Source organism: Spermophilus citellus (assembly GCF_964194105.1).
Source record: "Spermophilus citellus genome assembly, chromosome: 12".
In the NCBI taxonomy this organism is placed as follows: Eukaryota; Metazoa; Chordata; class Mammalia; order Rodentia; family Sciuridae; genus Spermophilus; species Spermophilus citellus.
In genome coordinates, this window is record NC_138198.1 from 92029167 (window position 1) to 92050113 (window position 20947).

General features: G+C 34.7%; 1 protein-coding gene across 1 annotated transcript in view; it reads right to left on the minus strand.

The window, feature by feature from the left end:
- The window catches only part of CCDC178 (coiled-coil domain containing 178), a 256057-nt gene that overhangs the window by 176443 nt on the left and 58667 nt on the right, over positions 1–20947 (minus strand). The gene's annotated exons all lie outside the window — the stretch shown is intronic.

Genomic DNA, 20947 nt, shown 5'->3' on the forward strand with positions numbered 1-20947 from the left:
TTTTAAAAGGTACCCTAAGCCTCCAACCTATATAAAACAGGGCAGTTTAATGAAATTAAACCAATTCAGACTGATTTAGAAAAAAAAAAAAAAACTTTTGGATTTGGAATCCAAATCTCCTTACTGTTCTTAACCACATAGGAAGAATGTGGATCCTGTTTCTGGTATTGAATAGAGAAATTTTTTCTACTTCTCTATTCCTATTAATTATTGCATTCCTTTCAGTTAATATATAAACAACAAGTCTACACTTTGAAATTGCTGATCCTTGGCATTTTAAGTGAGAAAAAGTAAATATGGCTATTAAAATAGTAAAATTATGCATTACTGCGTAATTTTAATGCTTTCTAATTAATTATTAAATGCCTATGAACTGAATTCATCCCTCAAAGAGACACCGTCCCCACTCCTCAGGAGAAAATTGGAAGAACTGAAGGCCCAAATTATATAATGATATATGGAAAGCCTAGAAAAGTTTTATACAACAGGTAAGATTTTCTTATTCAAGCATCAATTATTTTTGTCAAAAATACTTAGCATCTTCCAACCACAAAGGCCTGAACTTCCGGGAGCATTATCAGGCCACCAGGGTATTAGAATAAATCAGACAAGAATTCAGTCCTTATGCAGCTTATTTAGAATCCTGGGCACATGAATTTAAAACTTCCCTTTTATTTAATTACTTCCCTTCAAATTATTGAATTGAGATGTCCAGAACTGTGATCGAATAGAAGGCAAAGTCTCCAATGAAGCCTTTGGAAAGCATGATCTGTCTGTCTGGAGAAAATCAGTGACTAACATTTTGCCCCGCACCAGGGACTGCATCACATAATCTGTCACTGTCCAAATACAATTTTCTTTTTTTTGTAAATGAGTCAGTCTCAAACCTCTGATTGCGCCATTTCAAATGCAAATAATTCTGTTCCAACTGCCTCTTTACATTAGCTAAATGAAGTCATCAGTAACCACAATTGGAGAAAATCTTAACACAACTGCCGTACACAACTTTTAAAGTTTTATATCCCATAAGAATGAAACCGTTATGAGATAGTTAAGATTCATTAGAGATACCCACCCCTGATATAACTCATATTCAAAAACAATAATACTTTCCCCCATAACCAATAGTGGCCAGAGCAAATTATAATCAAAGATAGATTTCTTGGAGGGTGATGATACCATTAGATTTAAGGAATTAAAAATACATGAAACTTTTGAGTTAATGAACAGGGTCCTTAACTGCTCATTTAATTCAAACAGCTGTTTGTTAATGCCCTAAGCAGTGTCATAAACTGTGAAAATACTGTTGAGTGCAAGACACTAGTTAATGCTATAAAGCAACACATGCTCTAATATTAAAAGGATTTAATGGGATTAATAGAGAATAAAACATTAACTCCCTATTATGATGTTTTAGAACCCAAGGGCAAATTCTGGCTAAAAAGGACTCTGGTTCTAAAACCACAAAAAAGTAAACTCCAGCACTGTACAGCAAATCATGGCAATTTTATGCCCTTGAAAAAAAGTGGAACCCTGATAAGATCACATCTGTTCCAATCACATACTGGATAAAATCACTGTTTACTAAAGTCCTAAATAACTAAAAATGTGGAACCCCAACAGGATCCCATCTGTTAATGCTACAACTTGGATATGGTCCCATTAGAAAAATTCCATATAATAATGTTCCAGCATAAAATAGTAAAGAATTTGGATTTAATTTCATCAATTTTGACCATAGATCTATATACTGATTTCCTGCAAATATACTACTATGTGATCTATAATACTTTTCTTATGGGTAGTTACTACAGTTTTAATAGATGAGATCAAAACTGATTTGAAATAACACATTTCAGTCCTTTTCCATGAATTCTGGGAATTTGAAGTCAGTTTTTGCATTGTACTTCTTTCCTTACAATGAAATAGGGAGGATTTTCATAGGAAACCCATTATTTAGTGCATTTCATAATACAGTTTTTTTAACCAATTTTTTTAGGCATTTTAGCTATTTGCAAATACATGAAGAATTTCAGTTCTGGATTAAATATACAAATTTACAACTCACAGATAAAAACTTTCATGTTTAATATTCTTTTAATAGTATAATAGTTAACTTTAAATTTCACTCAAGATAGACTTAAATTTTAAGGTACTTGTATATACATAGGATACTAAATCAACATACAAAAATCAAGGGCTTTTCTACACCCCAATAATGAATTTGCTGGAAAAGAAATAAGGAAAATAATCACAATAGCCTAAAAAAAAACCCAAAACAGAAAAACCCTAGAAATAAATCTGATCAAAGAGGTGAAAGACCTCTGAGATAAAAGCTATAGGACACTAAAGAAAGAAATTGAAGAAGACCCTAGAAGATAAAAATACCTCCCATGTTCATGGATAGACACCTATAGAATGGGAGAAAATATTTACCAGCTACTCTTATGATAGGATTAATATCCAGAAAAAATAAAGAACTAAAAAAATTTACTACCCAGAACAAAAATAACCTAATCAACAAATGGGAAAATGAACTGGACATTTCTCAAAAGAAGAAGTACAAATGGCCAAGAAATATATAAAGAAATAAAAATGTTCACGATTGGCAGTTAGAGAAATGAAAATCAAAACTACATTGAAATTTCACCTCTCTCACTTCAGTGAGAATGGCAGTTGTCAAGAATACACACCACAGTAAATGCTGGAGAAAATGTAGTGGAGAAGGAACACTTTTACACTGTTGGTGGAATTGCAAATTAGTATAACCACTATGGGAATCCGTATGGAGATTCCTCAAAAGACTAGGAATGGAACCACCATATGACCCCCTACTATGGGCAAAATCATACTATAGAGATACATGCAGACCCATGTGTATATGGCAGCACAATTCACATAATTCACAAATTATGGAACCAGGTTAAGTGTCCATCAGTGGATGACTAGATAAAGAAAATGTGCCATATATACACATTGGTATTTTATTCAGTCATATAGAAGAATTAAATTGTGTCATCTGCAAGAAAATGGAACTTGAGAGTATCATGTTAAAATAAGTCAAACTTGGAAAGTAAAGGATTGTATGTTTTATTTCATGTCAGAAGCTAGGGGTGAAAAAAAAAAACAAAAGGAAAAATTAATCTCATGAAAATCAGAGGGAAACAGTAGAGGAAAGGGACCAAAGAGAGGCAAAATGGGAGGAAAGGGAGAAACATTGGAGAATAATATTTATCAAATTATATTTTATCATGTACACATATGAATACTTAACAACAAAATCCCACTATTATATGCAATAATAATGTACCAATAAAATATGGAAAAAATAAGTTATAAACTTAAAAATATAATCATTATTAAAAAATGAGGATTGTTGATTAAAAGAAAAAGTGAAAATAATTTTGGTGAGATTGATGATATTAAGTAATTTAAAATGCCTTTAAAACCAGATTATCAGGATTAGGGTTGTGGCTCAATGGTAGAGTGCTTGCCTGGCATGTGTGAGGCCCTAGGTTTGATCCTCAGCACCACATATAAATAAATAAATAAATAAATAAATAAATAAATAAATAAATAAAATAAGAAGATCCATTGACAACTAAAAAATATATTTTTAAAAACACCAGATTGGCTGGGGATGTGGCTCAAGCGGTAGCGCGCTCACCTCGCATGCGTGAAGCCCGGGTTCGATCCTCAAGCACCACATACCAACAAAGATGTTGTGTCCCCCGAGAACTAAAAAATAAATATTAAAAAAAAATTCTCTCTCTCTCTCTCTCACTCTCCTCTCTCACTCTCTCTTTAAAAAAAAATAAAAAAAAACACCAGATTATGATTCTTAGAATATACTCTTTTAGCCATTGTAATATTTTAATTCTTATATACTGTGAAAATGTAGAGTTTTAGATTTTTTCTTAAGAGCAAACATTTTTAAAAAAGTATTGCCACCATTTTATTGCACACTTATGTGCTATCTCCTGTGCTGAATCATTTTAATTTAATACTTATTAAAAAATTCACAAATACAAACTGGGCACAGTTTGGTGGTCCACATCTGTAATACAGGTGGCTCAGGAGCCTGAGACAGGAGGGTCGAAAGTTCAAAGCCCACTTCAGCAACAGTGAGGCGCTAAGCAACTCAGTGAGACCCTGTCTCTAAATAAAATACAAAAATAGGGATGGAGATGTGGTTCAGTGGTCACATGCCCCTGAGTTCAATCCCTAGTACAAAAATAAAATAAAATCAGAAATACATAGCCTTGTTATACCCATTTTACAGATGAGGAAACTGAAAATTAGAAAGGTAAATTTCCCCAGGTTACTCAGCTAGTATATGATAGACTTAAGACTAAATTCCAGGAGTGTCTGGTAACACCGATCATGTTCATATCTGTTGTGATGAACTGTTCCAGAAATTGTTCTTCCTCTTAAAGGACTTCATATCAGGCATGTAGTATCCTGGGCAAGATAATACTTTTTATCCTTTTCAATCTGTTCCACAGATAAACTGTGACTTTACTTTCCATCAGACAAAAAGGAGTTATTCATCGAAATTTTCCTTTGCCTTGGCTACCAGTAAATTTGAAGGTAAATGTATTTAAACACTCATTCAATATTGATGTAGCTAGAATAAAGGAGGTACTAACAATAGGGCAGTTTGCTTTTTTCCACTTCAGCATGCTATGCCCTTTGGTAGGAACAAGACAAAATTAAAATTTGTCCATTATGTAAGGGAGTTGACTGTGGAGCTTTGAGATAATGGGAGCCATATTTTCAAAATATTTCATCGATGCTTTATTGAATGACATTTTAATGATAGAATTCATGATGATTAATTTTCTATCTGAAAATATTCAAGAGAAAGTTAAAAGGTCATTTAAACTATCGATTACCATAGGTGTTCTCAACGTAATTCCAGTAGTAAGTCAGTCGCATATAATACAGCACAGCTAAATTATATTAAAATAATTTCTTGCAAATAATTCCATTCTACTAGGAAAAAATCTATTTTAAAATCTTTGAATACTTATCAGTTATGATCCCATCAAGAAAAATAGTGGAGAAAAATACCATCTCTAAAGAAACTATAAATATCTTAAATTTATGAACATAATGCCTTAAAATAATAATAAAAGGCACAGATATATGAAATAATTTACCTAACGACCAACATTATGCATCTCTTATAGAATTTAAGCATTAAGAAGATATTTGCTATGTTTAATGATTGTAATGAATATGAACTTGGTAAACTTGTACTGATTGTATAGACCTGTAGAAGTTACTTAGCCTCACTGAGCTTCAGGGTTTTTTTTTTTTGTGTGTGTGTGTGTGTGTGTTTGTTTGTTTGTTTTTGTTTTTTTTTTAACTGTGAACAATAGTACAACATACAACATGGAAAACCTCATTGACCAGAATGACCTAGCTATGACAAACCTGTATATATAATGCCTCAGAACCTTGTATATTTCTATATATATTCTGTGCTTCCTTTGGGGTGAAGGAATATTATAGAATTCTTCACCTTTTCTTTTTCTTTTTTTTTTTTTTTTGTAAGGTTGCCACAGAATGAAAAGCTAATCTTATTAATTTGTACTACTCATGGAGCCAGGACATTTTTCTCACGTTTTTGGAATTGCTTTGGGTTCCATTGTTAAAATGACTATATTCACAACTGCCTGGTCTTATCTATATCTCAATGGTGGAAATGGTTTTTAGTGTCTCTGTAACAATGTTGGGGGAATTATAGATGAGTAAAGCAAAGATAACTTTTGTTGAACTATTCCATTACAAAAGAATAGAATGGGAACTGTGAAACTGTTTCCTGTAGAAATATCTTGAAATTTTAAAAAGAAAAAAAAATTTAAGATAAAGTTAATTGACCATGTATCTATTTGAAATGTTTGAGTTACACATTACTTTTCAAAAATGTGTTTGACCCCAAGTATGTCTTACTAGAATTTAAGAAAAGGCATGAGCTCTCGAAAAGAAAGGTCATGGTTCATTATTTATTATTCTATTTCTGAAAGTGTCTTTCATTTTAGCAAATTGAACATATATCCCATTTTCTGTTAAAGACTTGGTTTTAATAATATCTCTAATAATCAAGTCTAAGAAGATAAATAAATTAAAAGTTATTTTTTCTTATTTAAAAGTAACGCTCATTAAAAAAAAGTGTGAGTTTTTCTCTCCATTGGAAAACTATACATTTCTCTCAGTATGTTGCATCTGTTTCTCTTTATCGGTAAGAACAGCAAACACAATTTTTCTAAATAGTGTTAATAACACACCATTAACACAGTAATTCCACAAATAAAACCACAAATTGTATGTAAATGGTGGTGGTTTGCTGGAGAAATGCTTTTATAGTTTACTGTCCTATTTCTTTCATTACCAATTGTAATTTGTAATGATGATGTAGTAATGTACTGGAATTAAGAAAGGAAAGAAAACTTTACAACCGATTTCAATTCCCTAACCCTAAAAGTTGTTAAAGGCATTTCAATTTCCCAATGCAAAGGAGACCATTGTATACAAGATTCTATTTTAAGTCTAACCTTATTAAAAAATAAAAACAACATTAAAGAAACCTATTCTCCATTTGGAGCAAGTGGAATTTATGTTAGTAACTCCAATTAACTCTAATGGGAGTTACATGAATAAATCTCAAAAGCATTGAAAAGAAAAAGAAAGGAGTTTTGGTACTATGGGGAATTCAGAGAGAGCCCAGATATGATTTCATGTGAACTTTGAGATGCCATTGAGAAAATCAGTTTAAAATAACTGAAAAAGCATTTTACACTTAGACAAAATTCATGTCATCACAGAAGCAAATGTCTAGAAAATTATTAACCTTTTAGAAGAATCTTTAAGTTTTAATTTTTTTTCTGAGTCTAGTTGGAATTAAGGAATGAAGCTAGGTTTAAGAGAAAATAAGTAGACTTGATTATGCCCAATGACAGTGCCTTCTGGGTTTTATAGAAAGAACCAAAAGTTTAGATCTGATTATTGTAAATATGCCCCTGAGGAATGGGTATGTTGTGATGTATGGTTGAACTTACTTTTAATTGAAAATGTCACCAAATTTTTCATCAGTAAATTTCTACAAGAAGCATGTGAAGTATCTATTACTATAATATAAATTTTATATATTTCAGTGATTACAGAGTCTATTAATAATGTGCCCATATTTCCCAGGTGAGCCCTATAGATGCCTCCTCAAGTCTTTGGATCCCTAACTTTGGCTCAGAGAAGCCACACTGCATTGGGTCCTTTCCTTTACCATCTATTTCAATAAGTACCTAATTATAAATGGTAGTTTTAAGAACAGTGATTACAATGCTATATCCTTGATTATGTCAAATTTCTGAGCTTTCTTACAATGATCAAAAAACAGTAATTTATTCTACTTTGAACCGAAATAAACAGACATTAAATAAGGAAACATGGCATCCCGTCACCAGCTTCAAATTTTTGAGACACACTTCTGCAAAAGTAGTTCATATGATGTGGGAAAAGAGAAAAATCATTTTGCATACAGAAGTGGTGATGATTTTGCTTCTGTTAGATGCCTTTTATATTTATGTCAATCAATGCTGCATGCAATTGTAAAAGAAGCAAAAATAAATAAATAACATGTACAAAACTATTGAAACGTGGATCCAAGTTTACATCTGAGAGGTAAGTTATAAACAATAATTTTATAATAATTATTTTAATAAAAATTTTATAATTCTTTCCAGGTCTCTAGAAATAATCTTTTTAGAACATGTAAATCTATTCTATTTCTTTACATTCTACTTACATGTATGGTTTTAACAAAACATTTAAGGAGTATCTTTTAAATATTTTATGGGAGTTCATAATTGAAAGAATAATTTTTAAAAGGCTCTACCAAAAGATTATGTCCAATGTCTGCTTAGATCTCAGGCCTCTTTCAACATGTGCTATTTACAAATGGCAGTTTTTAAAAGTGATTACAAGCCTGAATACTTAATTATCTCAAATGTTTTGAGAAATTTTCTAATAACGATCAGAACATTTTAATGCAATTGAAAAAAAATTAATAGTAGCTACAAAATGTTAGCTACTACCTACTGAAACATGTAATTTATTCCATTCACATACAAGGGGTTTTGTAGCTGAGTTTTAAGAAAATGGCCTCTGCTTTCGAAACAAGATTTGTTTTTACATCCTATGATAGAAACAACCAAAATGTCCTTTTTCTTTTTCTCTTCCTCTATTTCTTCTCTTCTTTTTTCCCCTCTAATATTTATTAAGCAGCTAATAAGTGTCAGATTGTATCCTTACCACTTAGGATAAAAACTTCTTCCCAGTATAATGCACATGTGAAAATTTGAGTTTTTCTATGTTTCTCTTTCAGTAGCAAAAGAGAAGATGTCAGCACAGTCAGAGCAATTATTGTCTTTGTGGTGGCACGCCAGAGAACAGGTGCCAATTTTCACAAATAAACAAAAGATATTCTCCATTTCTTCAGTTCATAATTTGCAAAGCTGTAATCCATTATCTCATGAGACTCCAAACTGAATTGTCATTCTGTTAAAATGTAATTTTAACAAAGAAAAGTATTTTGGAAAAAAATCAAAATTAAAATGCATTGTTATCATTAGAATTTTTATCAGTTGCTCCTAAAGTACTGAATATTGGAGCAAACACTTTTGTCCAAATATAGAAATATAAACTGAAGTTAAAAGGAAGGAAACTGTTTAACATATTCACAAATTTTGTGATTAATAGTAAAGAAAAGCCTCTTTTGCCACAATTTCAGTTAAACTTTGAAAGGGCAACTTGCATAGGTAATGGTAAATTAAAATTTTTTCATTAGAAAAAATTCAGTGGTCAAGATGTGGGCAAATAAATATGCAAAATTTCATAGGAATAAATTCAAGGCATGCAAAATTATATTATTAAATAATATAGCATAAAATATAAATTAAAAACTGATTGCCTGATTTTTTTAAATATCAGGGGAAAAGCATATTAAAATGTATGTGATCTAGTACTAGATGTAAAAAAAAAAAATACGAGTTTGGCTGATGCAAAATAATTTTCGCTACAGAAGGAGATATGTCCAGCTGAAAGACTGAAAGAAGAAAGTAAGATTCACAAAGTGATAACCATCTGTAAGTGACCTAGCCTATTTCTTTGGTGGGATAAAGTTCAGATATATAGTGTCTCTTTTGGCAGGTACATAGCTTTGATTGCTATTGAATAAAACTGTTTTGAACTTTTCGTGATTCATATGCTGAATTTACCTAATTTTGATCATTTTTGGAGTTGTCATCTAGCTTGCTGATGGGAAAAGCAGGGCACTGACCATAACATTTGCATGTATGAAAGATGATCCCTTTATCTTCTCTAGTAGGCTTCCATGGTTCTCCTCTTGTAACAGACTCAGACCCTTGTCCACAGAAAAAAAAGTCAATGACCTGATGAGATTTATTTTATTTGTCTATTTCATAGACAAACAATAAAATTTATATATCAGTCTACGCAAATAATCCCCCCCCAAAAAAAAAAATCGAGCAAATAAAACTGGTACATATTCCTAAAACTGACCACAAGGAGGAGGAAAATCTGAGCATGTTGGAGTTGTTATGTGGGAGATCAAAGTCAAGGCAGAGTCTGACCCAGTCTCTCTGGGACTGTGAGCATCTAGAACTGGAAGGATGACTGTTCAGCATGTAAACCAACAGTCTGAGAAGACAGAGTTGAACTCTGGACAACCTTGACCTACTGTGGTATGAAACAAGTATAACTGGGCTTATAGAGTAAGAGGATGTGTCCTCTGTCTCCCTGGTGCACCTTGATAAACTCTTGTGAGATTAGCAGATTATCAAACCAGAAGTAATGGTGGCTGCCTTTATCAACATAACAGCAGAAAATGTCTGCCCTCAACTGAAGGACTGTTTATTACTCACAATGATACTATAAAGCAGTAGAAGCACTGGAGCTGTCTATCAGATTTTGATTTTCCCTCTTCAGGGTGAAAACATCCAGAGGTGACCCCTTAAACTGAGTAGTAAGCCTCTGGGGGAAGGGGTGTTTGATTTAGCAAGATCCCAGAGGAACACCATGGAAAGAAGATTAACATATATGTATGTGGCCCACAGGAAAAAGGCTTGGGGTCATTTAATTTCACTGTTAAAGTTAAGTGTGACTTCATTTTGGAAACAGGACACTCAAAAAATTTCAAGTTTGGTAATATGTAATTTCATTCATTTTCTTTAGTGGTCTCCTATTTTTATAAGAAATAACTAGCTCTCAATAAACTTGAAGATACACAATTATTATTAAAGAAAGCTTATTGTAGAAGAGCCAAGGGGCAAATGAAGAAAATTTGATCAATGTTTAAAATTCAACAAGTGACCATTTAATGTATAGTTCACATATTATTTTTTAAGCACCTAGTATGTGCCAAGCTAATTTTTAGGTGTGGAGGCTACAGCAGCAGAGACTATATCCCAGATCTCAAATCTATGTGCATATAATTTAGCAGACATAATTAAGGCAACATGCTTTTGCTTGGGACCAATTTAAATGAGAAAAAAGAGAGTAAGAACAAGAGCCTGAGAGAAAGAAGATTAATTTGGAAGTTTGAAATATTTCTATTTCTGTTCCAATACAAAAATGATGAAAGAAATTAAAATGTTTATTTCTCCATGGGATGGATTTCATTAATTCACTCAGTCCATTCAGCAACATTCACTGAGCATTTATTATGCCAGTAATTATCATGTGTAAGCATATTTTAAAGCCAATATTATATTGGGTTTGTATAATTTAAACTGTTTTCAAAAAATGTAGTTTAAGGTTAAACAAAATATTTTATAAGAAAATAGGTTTTAAGAAGACTAGCCTTAAATGAATTAATGTTAAAGTTGATGTAAACCTCTGTTTTAGCATTTATGTATTTGTATTATAAATACGTGAATTCCATCATTTATTTCATCATTCCATTCCTTGGAAAGAATCTCATCTAATATGAACTGATGTTTGCTCTATGTATACAAAGATTCAAAACCTTTTCATCTTTAATCTAGGTAACTGTGTTTTATGTTCTATTTATACTTCATAAATCCATTATAAGCCCATCTGGAAAAGCAATTATTTCCAGGCATCAACTAATTTACTAGACTTCCTCCTCAATGGATATGTGGTTTCTACTTTAGACAACCAATTTCCATAGCAAATCAGGTGGATTTAGTTTCTACATCCCTGTTTATACATAAGCTAAATTAAGAATGTTGCCATCATAGATATAGCTACTGGCCAAATAGAAGGTGAAAGAATCACAAGCCAAAATCACTTGGGCAATTAACGGGCGCCATGCCCAGAACACAGGTCCCCTGCGTTTCAGTCCCAGTCTCTTTCTCTACATAAGGAACGATTTGAACGTCTCTGTAATTCAGTAATATAATGAGAAGAGTATGAGGTGAATAGTTAGAACCTATTCTCCAGCCACTTGCTTTTGTTTGTGCCAGTCACTTATCTGTAGGTATTTGAAGGTGCACAACTATAAAAGAGAAATAACCATGCCTAGCCTGGTTTCAAAATGGGAAAATATATGTGAAAGGCAAAAAGCATTGCCATTTACATCCACCAAACATTGGTGCTAGATATGAATCCCTGACATACGAGTGCTATGCTCTGCTATGCTGGTATTCTAAACCTCTGGGAGATAGTCAGTGGCTAAAGATCAGTTATTCAATTCTTTGGGTATCAATTACTTATTAATGGTTATCCCCATCAGCATGAGAAGTGAGAAAGAGATCCTTTTCAATTTGCTAAGTAAAATAGCACTCCTGAGTTTTGTGCCTTAACAAAGACTCGGGGATTTATTTTACTTTTAATAAGAATAAGAAGTATTACATGAAAAGTTTGACAGAAGTACCTATATCACATTGGCAGTAAAACAAAATGAAAAACCTCAAGGGTAATTTACTGAATGTGGTAACTTATACATGTGCATGTGTACTTTACATACTCAGATAAACCTTTGTTTTAGCAGACACGTGTACCTATGGATATATGTATATGTGAAAAATTGAGTATTTAGATACTATATTGAAAAGGTTTTGATAAAGTCATTCTGATTAGTCTCCACTTAATCTGCTTCTATTATCATAACAAAATATATAAATGATATTAATCAAATTTAGCAAACTTTATGCAAACTCTACAATTTATGTAGAATCACATCATTTGTTTTCATACCAAAAAAAAATTATTTACTCTAAAATGAGCCAATCCCCCAAAACCAAATTCCAAATGATTTCTCTGATTTAAGGATGCTGATTCATAATATGCGGCAGGGTGAGCGGTGGGGGGCAATGGGAGGATTAAATGAAGTCTACATAGGGCAAAGCAGGAAAAGAGGAGGGGAAGGCAGGGGACATAGGGATAGGAAAGATGGTGGAATGCGATGGTCATCATTACCCTAAGTATATGTATGAAGACACGAAGGATGTGACTCTACTTTATGTACAACCAGAGATATTAAAAAATGTGCTCTATATGTGTAATATGAATTATAATGTATTCTATTGTCATATATAACAAATTAAAATTTTTAAAAATAAAAAAATAAAATTATGAGCCAGGTTAAAAAAATCATTTACTCTAAATCATATGCTAAATAAATAAAGTTTTATTTATTTACTTTTTATTTATTTAGCATATGATTTAGACTATATCTCCCCTTCATTTCCAGGAGATGTGTTGATCACTTATACATATGAATGAATAATTCATGTTCTAGAAATATATGTAGCCACTATTTTTTGGATAAAATAAAATTTGATACTTAGTATTATACAAACTAACTTGGGTTTTATAAATATTTTTCTCTCACTGGTCTGTTTCCATGTAATGTACATTTGTAAATGAATATATTTAAAAGAATAACTTAAATTAATATGATAATGATATAAATACTCTGCAGGCGACTTTCCTTCAGTTATATTAAAAATACTATGGAAATTATATAAAAATGAAAGCTCCTTAATTAGGTGTCAATATTACATAGAAGTAAAATATGTAGGTCAAATTTTTAAAATTGACTTATATAAGTCTAAGAACATGACAGAATTCTAGAAGACATCTTAGCAATTTAACAGGGTATACATAAAACTAAAATTCAGCTGAACAGATTATGAACACTGAAAATATTGAGCAAGAAATAAGTGGTTAATATTTATTTTTAAATACACATTATTAAACAATAAGATTTGGGGCATTTTGCTTTAAGCTTCTAAAACTGTTTGTCCCCAATATGAGGAAGATGTGATATTCATGCATGTTAGACTCTATGGTTCACCTCCTTCACATCTCCTCCTTTTCCTGGATGTAGTATAGATCCAGGTCCCCTTGAAATTATTGTGGGTCACGAAACACCATTTTGGTCAATGAGAGGTAAATACAAGTTTCCCTTTCCTATTCCATAACCTCCTCCATTTCATGTCAAAGAGGAGATGATAACTGAATCTGAAGGGGAAAATGCCAAGAGAATCTCAGAGATGTCTTACTATTACTGAGCATAAGGCCCAGCAACTTCTCAGCTATAAACTCCTATCAGTACAAGTAAACAAATACCTTCTGTGTTTTAAACTACAGTTATTCAGTTTGTCTCAATACGTGACACGGATCATAATTCTAACTAATACAGAAGTTAAGTGGATGCAAAATGATGCCTTTCACCTGGGAATGGTTTTGTCCTCCCCACCCAAGGGATTTTAGGGACTATCTGAAGACATTTTTGATGGACACAACTGGACGGATGCTCCTGAGTAGAGGTATATGGCACCAAGGACAGACTTCCACAGTAAAAGCTTATCTTGCCCCAAATGTCAAGAGTGCCAAGGTTGGGAAACCCTGAGCTTGAACATGGAAGCCCCTCCACTGCATTCAAAGGTAATTTGTCCTTCTTTGTAGGCAATGCTCAGTCAGTATAAGACTCTGAACACTGCGGTTTCATGAATAAAATGTGGAAGACAGAAGAGTACTCTGGGGTTTGATGCAGAATGAGCAGTTGGAAAAGAAGTGCTGGAAATTAAGTTCAGAAGTCTAGCTAAAGGGTTGGTTATGAGAACCTTATTCTTGGTGGTGAGGGAAAGAGAAAGGAAGGGGCAAATTCATGAATCACTGGGAAAGAATTTGATGACAGAATGAAAGAAGAGCACATAAGATTTCAAGATGTAGCGAGACTTGGTATTGCACAAACAGATTGAGATTAAACATTTCTGTGAAAAAGTAGACATTTAATCGTGTATTTTATTTTAGTTTTGGCTAACATTCAAACCTCCTAAAACAGTGAAAGCAATGTTTCTCAATAGAAGACCTTCTTTTTCCTTTATTTTCTCACCTGGATGAGAGTATTAGAGGGAGTTACACATAAAATATCATAGGGTCCACATTTGGAATGAAAGTGTAATATTTTTACTACTTGAAGCCTAGTAAATTTTTTCTATTATATTACTATATTCCTCCAGAGATTACAGAAAACAAGACATAAAGAGAAGGATACAGTATTGGGATTCGAGAAGGACATACAGAATCATTGAAAGAGTCAAATAGGGACATTAGATTCCTAACTAAAAATCAAAGTAGGAAGCTGGCATTGTGCAGAGTATTATGTGAGATAGTCTTCACCAACAAACAGTATGTCTTAAGTAAATTTTGAGAATATAGATAGATTTGAGACTAAGAAATCAAAGTATCTATGCTAGCAACTTTCTGTTACTATGACAAATACCTAAAATAATCAACTTACAAAGATAAAATTGTGAGCCAAAATAAACCTTTTTTTTGTGAATAGACTGTAATTAAATAAATGTTATGGAGAAGAGAGAGCTAACATTCCACAGTGCAGCTTCAGACATACTGGAGCCAACTCAGGTTAAATGCCTTTGCTGCCATCAACTCCCAGATTAAATAGAGCTCTCCAAAATTATTATATGTTATATAGGAATACCTAGAACTTACAGGAAATACAGAAGAAGCAGTGTTTAGAAATATATTACAAATCCAGGTTTCAGCAAAGTAGCAGCTTTATTGAATATTGTAAAAATGTCATTCTTTTTCTGAATGTGCCATATTTGTTTATAAAACTTAATAAGCAAAGTATTAGTATATCAGTTTCTCCCATTCCTTATGATCTTTACATAGAAAATTTAAACACATCTTTTTTATTTAAAATTTTTAATTCTAATTTGTTATATATGACAGAACAGAATATAATTCATATTATACATATAGAGGACAATTTTTCATATATCTGGTTGTATACAAAGTATATTTACACCATTTATGTCTTCATACATGTACTTAGGGTAATGATGACTATCTCATTCCACCATCTTTTTTACCCCCCCCCAATTCCTCCCTTCCCCTACCTCCCAATTGCCCTATCTAGAGCTCATCTAATCCTCCCATGCTCCCTCTCCCAACCCCATTATGAATTAACCACATTATATCAGAGAAAACATTTGGCATTGGGTTTTTGGGGATTGGCTGACTTAGCATTATCTTTTCTAACTCCATCCATTTACCCACAAATGCCATGATTTTATTCTCTTTTATTGCTGAGTAATATTCTTTTGTGAATATATACCACATTTTCTTTACCCATTCATCTAATGAGGGGCATCTAGGTTGGTTCCACAGCTTAGTTATTGTGAATTGTGCTGCTATAAACATTGATGTGGCTGTGTCCCTGTAGTATGCTGTTTTTAAATCCTTTGGGTATAGACTGAGGAGAGGGATAGCTGGGTCAAATGGTGGTTCTATTCCCAGTTTTCTAAGGAATCTCCATACAACTTTCCAGATTGGCTGCACCAGTTACAGTCCCACCAGCAATATATGAGTGTGTCTTGTTCCTCACATCTTTGCCAATGCTTATTGTTGTTTGTATTATTTTTTAAAATGTATTTATTTATTCTAATTTGATATACATGATATGCATTTCAATTCATAGTACATATATGGAAAACAATTTTTCATTTCTCTGGTTGTACACAAAGTAGAGTCACACCATTCGTGTCTTCATGCATGTACCTAGGGTAATGATGTTCATCTCATTCCACTATCTTTCCCACCCCCATGCCCTCTCCCTTGCCCTCCCTCCCCTTTGCCCTATCCAAATTTCCTCCATTTCTCCCATTATGGATCAGCATCCACTTATCAGAGAAAACATTAGGCCTTTGGTTTTTTGAGATTGGCTTACTTCACTTAGCACAATATTCTCCAACTCCATCCATTTACCTGCAAATGTCATGATTTTATTCTTTTTTTAATGCTGAGTAATATTCCATTGTGTATATATACCACAGTTTCTTTATCCATTCATCTATTGAGGGGCATCTAGATTGGTTCCACAATTTAGCTATTGTGAGTTGTGCTGCTATAAACATTGATGTGGCTGCGTCACTGGAGTATGCTGTTTTTAAATCCTTTGGGTATAGACTGAGGAGAGGGATAGCTGGGTCAAATGGTGATTCCATTCCAAGTTTTCCAAGGAATCTCCATACTGCTTTCCAGATTGGTTACTGTAGGAGTTTTAATGTCTATTATAATCTATTGAATTTTGAAGAACTTTTTGTTCTCTGAATGTTCCCTTTTTCATATAGCAAATTATTTTTGTTTCATGCTTGGAATATTTGCTTTTTAATTTTTTTCTTTTTAGTGCAAGAAGTTGAACCTTGGCCCTGTGCATGTGGAGTGTGCACTGTACCACTGAACTACATCCTCAGTCATTGGATGTCTTCACTTATCTCTCTGAATATATAATGAGAGCTTTTATATTTTTTATTTTTATTTTTTTAACAATCCTAATTGGCTTCATTTTTAATTTTAAAATCAGGTAACACTTCATTCCATAAAACAGAATCAGTTTTCCTATGAGCCAAGCACTCATCAAAAAATAATCTGATGAGTTAATATCAGATTGTTTATTTTGCTTACACAAAATAAGGACAAGGGAACTTCACTATTTCGCCAGTTGAGAATGGCTGTTCTCCCTCCAATCCAGATTTCTCTGGGAGGACCAGATGTGTCCGCTTGGTTTGATTGACTCCATGTTGTTGTCCCCTGCCCCCTGCCCCTGGAATATTGTCTCTGTTGAAAAACTGGCTTCACAAAGAAGGTGGCAGCAGGAAAATTTCAGAACCCAAAGCTTAAAAATAAGTCTTGGGCAGTGTGGGGTTATTTTCTGTCTCTGGGGGGGATCATCTGGTGTCTGAGGACTGGAGACAGAGGCAAAGTCCCAACCACCCATCCAGGAGATGTCACTCTCAGTAGCGTCTGGTGTCCTGACCTGTGCTTGCCCAGGATGACAGTGGGTAAGGAGCAGCAGATCACAGGGGCCCCCTGACCCTCTGGGAGGCAGAGCTCTCCCTGGGAAGACCCCGGGGCTGAGGGTCAATGGCCAGGGGAGAATCATGTCAACGACTCCCTGCCTGTGGTCCCTGAGGTCCTGGGGCAGGGATGCAGGAGGCAGCTAGTGTCATAAGATGTCCCCGTCCCCAGCCAGGCTGGGCACCTGACTAAGTGAGGAGAAAGACTGTGTCCTTCCTCAGGGCCTGGCCCCTGCTCCTAGTCTCACTTCCTCCCGGGCACTGCCTTGAAGGGGAGGAAGTGACACCCAGGGGAAGGCCGGGAAATGAGGCCACCGTCACATTCAAGTTCAGGGTGCAACAGCTCAGTCTACCCCCAAACAGGCCCCATACTCAGCTCCCCTTCATGGACCACGTCCCTTCTGAGAGTCACGCCTTGCCCTTTATAGGCACAAGGACCCAGAAGTTCCAAGGACATGTCCATGTTTAGGTGCCTGGATCCGGAAGTTCCTCGGGCGCACATCCATGTTTAGGCCGTAGCATCCAGAAGTGACTCAGGTGCACATCCATGTTTCGGCTCTAGAATCTGGAAGTTCCTCAGGTGACCATGTTTAGGCCCACATATCCAGAAATTCCTCAGGTGTCCATATTTAGGCCCATGGATCTGGAGGTTCCTCAGGTGCACGTCCGTGTTTAAGCCCCTGGGTCCGGAAGTTCCCCAACATCCATGTTTAGGCTCTAGGATCCGGAAGTGCCTCAGGCATCCATGTTTAGGCCCCAGGATTTGGAATGCCTCAGACATCTATGTTTAGGCTCCCAGATCCGGAAGTTCCTGAGGCACACATCCATGTTTAGGCACCCGGATCCAGAAGTTCCTCAGGTGCACGTCCATCTTTGGGCCCTCAGATCCGGAAGTGCCTCAGGCGTCCATGTTTAGGCCCCAGGATCTGGAATGCCTCAGGCATCCATGTTTAGGCTCCCGGATCCGGAAGTTCCTGAGGCACACATCCTATTTAGGCCCCTGGATCCGGAAGTTCCTCAGCATCCATGTTTAGGCTCTAGGATCCGGAAATGCCTCAGGCATCCATGTTTAGGCCCTCGGATGCGGAAGTTCCTCAAGCGAACGTCCATGTTTAAGCCCCCGGATCTGGACATTCATCAGTCCTCCATGTTTAGGCCATAGCAACTAGAAGTTCTTCAGGCACACATCCATGTTTAGGCTCCCAGATCCGGAAGTTGCTCAGACATCCATGTTTAGGCCCCCGGATCTGGATCCAGAAGTTTCAAAGGTGCACGTCCATGTTTAGGTTCCCGGATTCGGAAGTTCCTCAGGCGCACATCCATGTTTAGGCCGTAGAATCCAGAAGTGCCTCAGGTGCACGTCCATGTTTAAGCCCCCCGGGTTCAAAGTTCCCCAGCATCCATGTTTAGGCTCTAGGATCCGGCTGTTTGTATTCTTGATAGTTGCCATTCTGACGGGATTGAGATGAAATCTTAGAGTACTTTTGATTTGCATTTCTCTAATTGATAGAGATATTGAACATTTTTCATATATTTGTTGATTGATTGTATATCATCTTCTAAGAGGTGTCTGTTCAGGTCCTTGGCCCATTTATTGATTGGGCTGTTATTTTGTTTTGTTTTGTTTTGTTTAGCTTTGTGAGTTCTTTATATACCATAGAGATTAGTGCTCTACCTGATGTGCAAGCAGTAAAAATTTGCTCCAAGATGTAGGCTCTCTATTCACCTCACTGATTGTTTCTTTTGCTGAAAAGCAGCTTTTTAGTTTGAATCTATCCCATTTATTGATTCCCGATTTTATTCTTGTGCTACAGGAGTCTTATTAAGGAAGTTGGGACCTAATCCCACATGATGGAGATTTGGGCCTACTTTTTCTCCTAATAGGCACATTGTCTCTGGTTTAATTCCTAGGTCCTTGATTCACTTTGAGTTAAGTTTTGTGCATGGTCAGAGCAAGGGTTTTAATTTCATTTTGCTGTATACGGATTTCCAGTTTTTCCAGCACCATTTGTTGAAGAGGCTATCTTCTCTCCAATGTATGTTTTTGGCCCTTTGTCTAACATAAGTTAACTGCAATTATGTGGGTTTGTCTCTGTGTCCTCTATTCTGTACCATTGGTCTACCAGTCTGATTTGGTGCCAATACCATGCTGTTTTTGTTACTATTGCTCTGTAGTGATGCCACCTGCTTCACTCTTCTTGCTAAGGATTGCTTTAGCTATTCTGGGTCTCTTATTTTTCCATATGGATTTCATGACTGCTTTTTTATTTCTATGATGAATGTCATTGAGATTTTGATTGGAATTGCATTAAATCTGTTCAGTACTTTTGGTAGTATGGTAATTTTGACAGTATTAATCCTGCCTATCCAAGAACAAGATAAATCTTTCTATCTTCTAAGGTCTTCTTTAATTTCTTTCTTTAGTGTGCTGTACTTTTCATTGTATAGATCTTTCACCTCTTTTGTTAAGTTGATTCCCAGGTATTTTATTTATTTTTTTAAGGCTATTGTAAATAGGGTAGTTTTCCTTATTCCCCTTTCAGAGGATTTGTCATTGATATACAGAATTGCCTTTGATTTATGGGTATTGATTGTGTATCCTGCTACTTTGCTGAATTCATTTACTAGTTCTAGAAGTTTTCTTGTGGAATTTTTTTGGGTCTTCTAGGTTTAGAATCATATCATCAACAAATAGTGCTAATTTGAGTTCTTCTTGTCCTATCCATATTTCTTTAATTTATTTCATCTAATAGCTCTGGTCAGTGTTTCAAGAAGTATGTTAAATATAAGTGGTGAAAGAGGGCATCCCCATCTTGTTCCAGTTTTTAGAGGAAATGCTTTCGATTTTTCTCAATTTAGAATGATGTTGGCCTGGGGTTTAGCTTTTATGATGTTGAGATATGTTCCTGTTATCCCTAGTGTTTTAGTGTTTTGAACATGAATGGGTGCTATATTCTGTCAAATGCTTTTTCTGAATCTATTGAGATGATCTTATGGTTCTTATCTTTAAGTCTATTGATGTGATGAATTTATATACCATTGATTTCCATATGTTCAACCAACCTTGCCTCCCTAGGGTGAACCCCACTTGATCATGGTGCCCTATCTTTTTGATATATTTTTGTATTCGATTTGCCAGAATTTTACTGAGAATTTTTACATCTATGTTCATTAGAACTATTGGTTTGAATTTTTCTTTCTTTGATGTGTCTCTGCCTGGTTTTAGATTAAGGGTGATAACTGGCCTCATAGAGTGAGTTTGGAAGTGTTCCCTCTGTTTCTATTTCATGAAATAATTTGAAGAGTATAGGTATTACTTCTTCTTTATAAGCCATGTAGAACTCCGCTGTATTTCCATCTGGTTCTGGACTTTTCTTGGTTGTTAGGCTTCTGATGGCATCTATTTTATTGCTTGAAATTGATCTGTTTAAATTGTGTATATCATCCAGATTAAATTCAGGCAAATCATATGACTCTAGAAATTTGTCAAGGCCTTCGATATTTACTACTTTATGGGAGTACAAATTTTCAGAATAATTTCTAATTATCTTCTACATTTCTGTAGTGTCTGT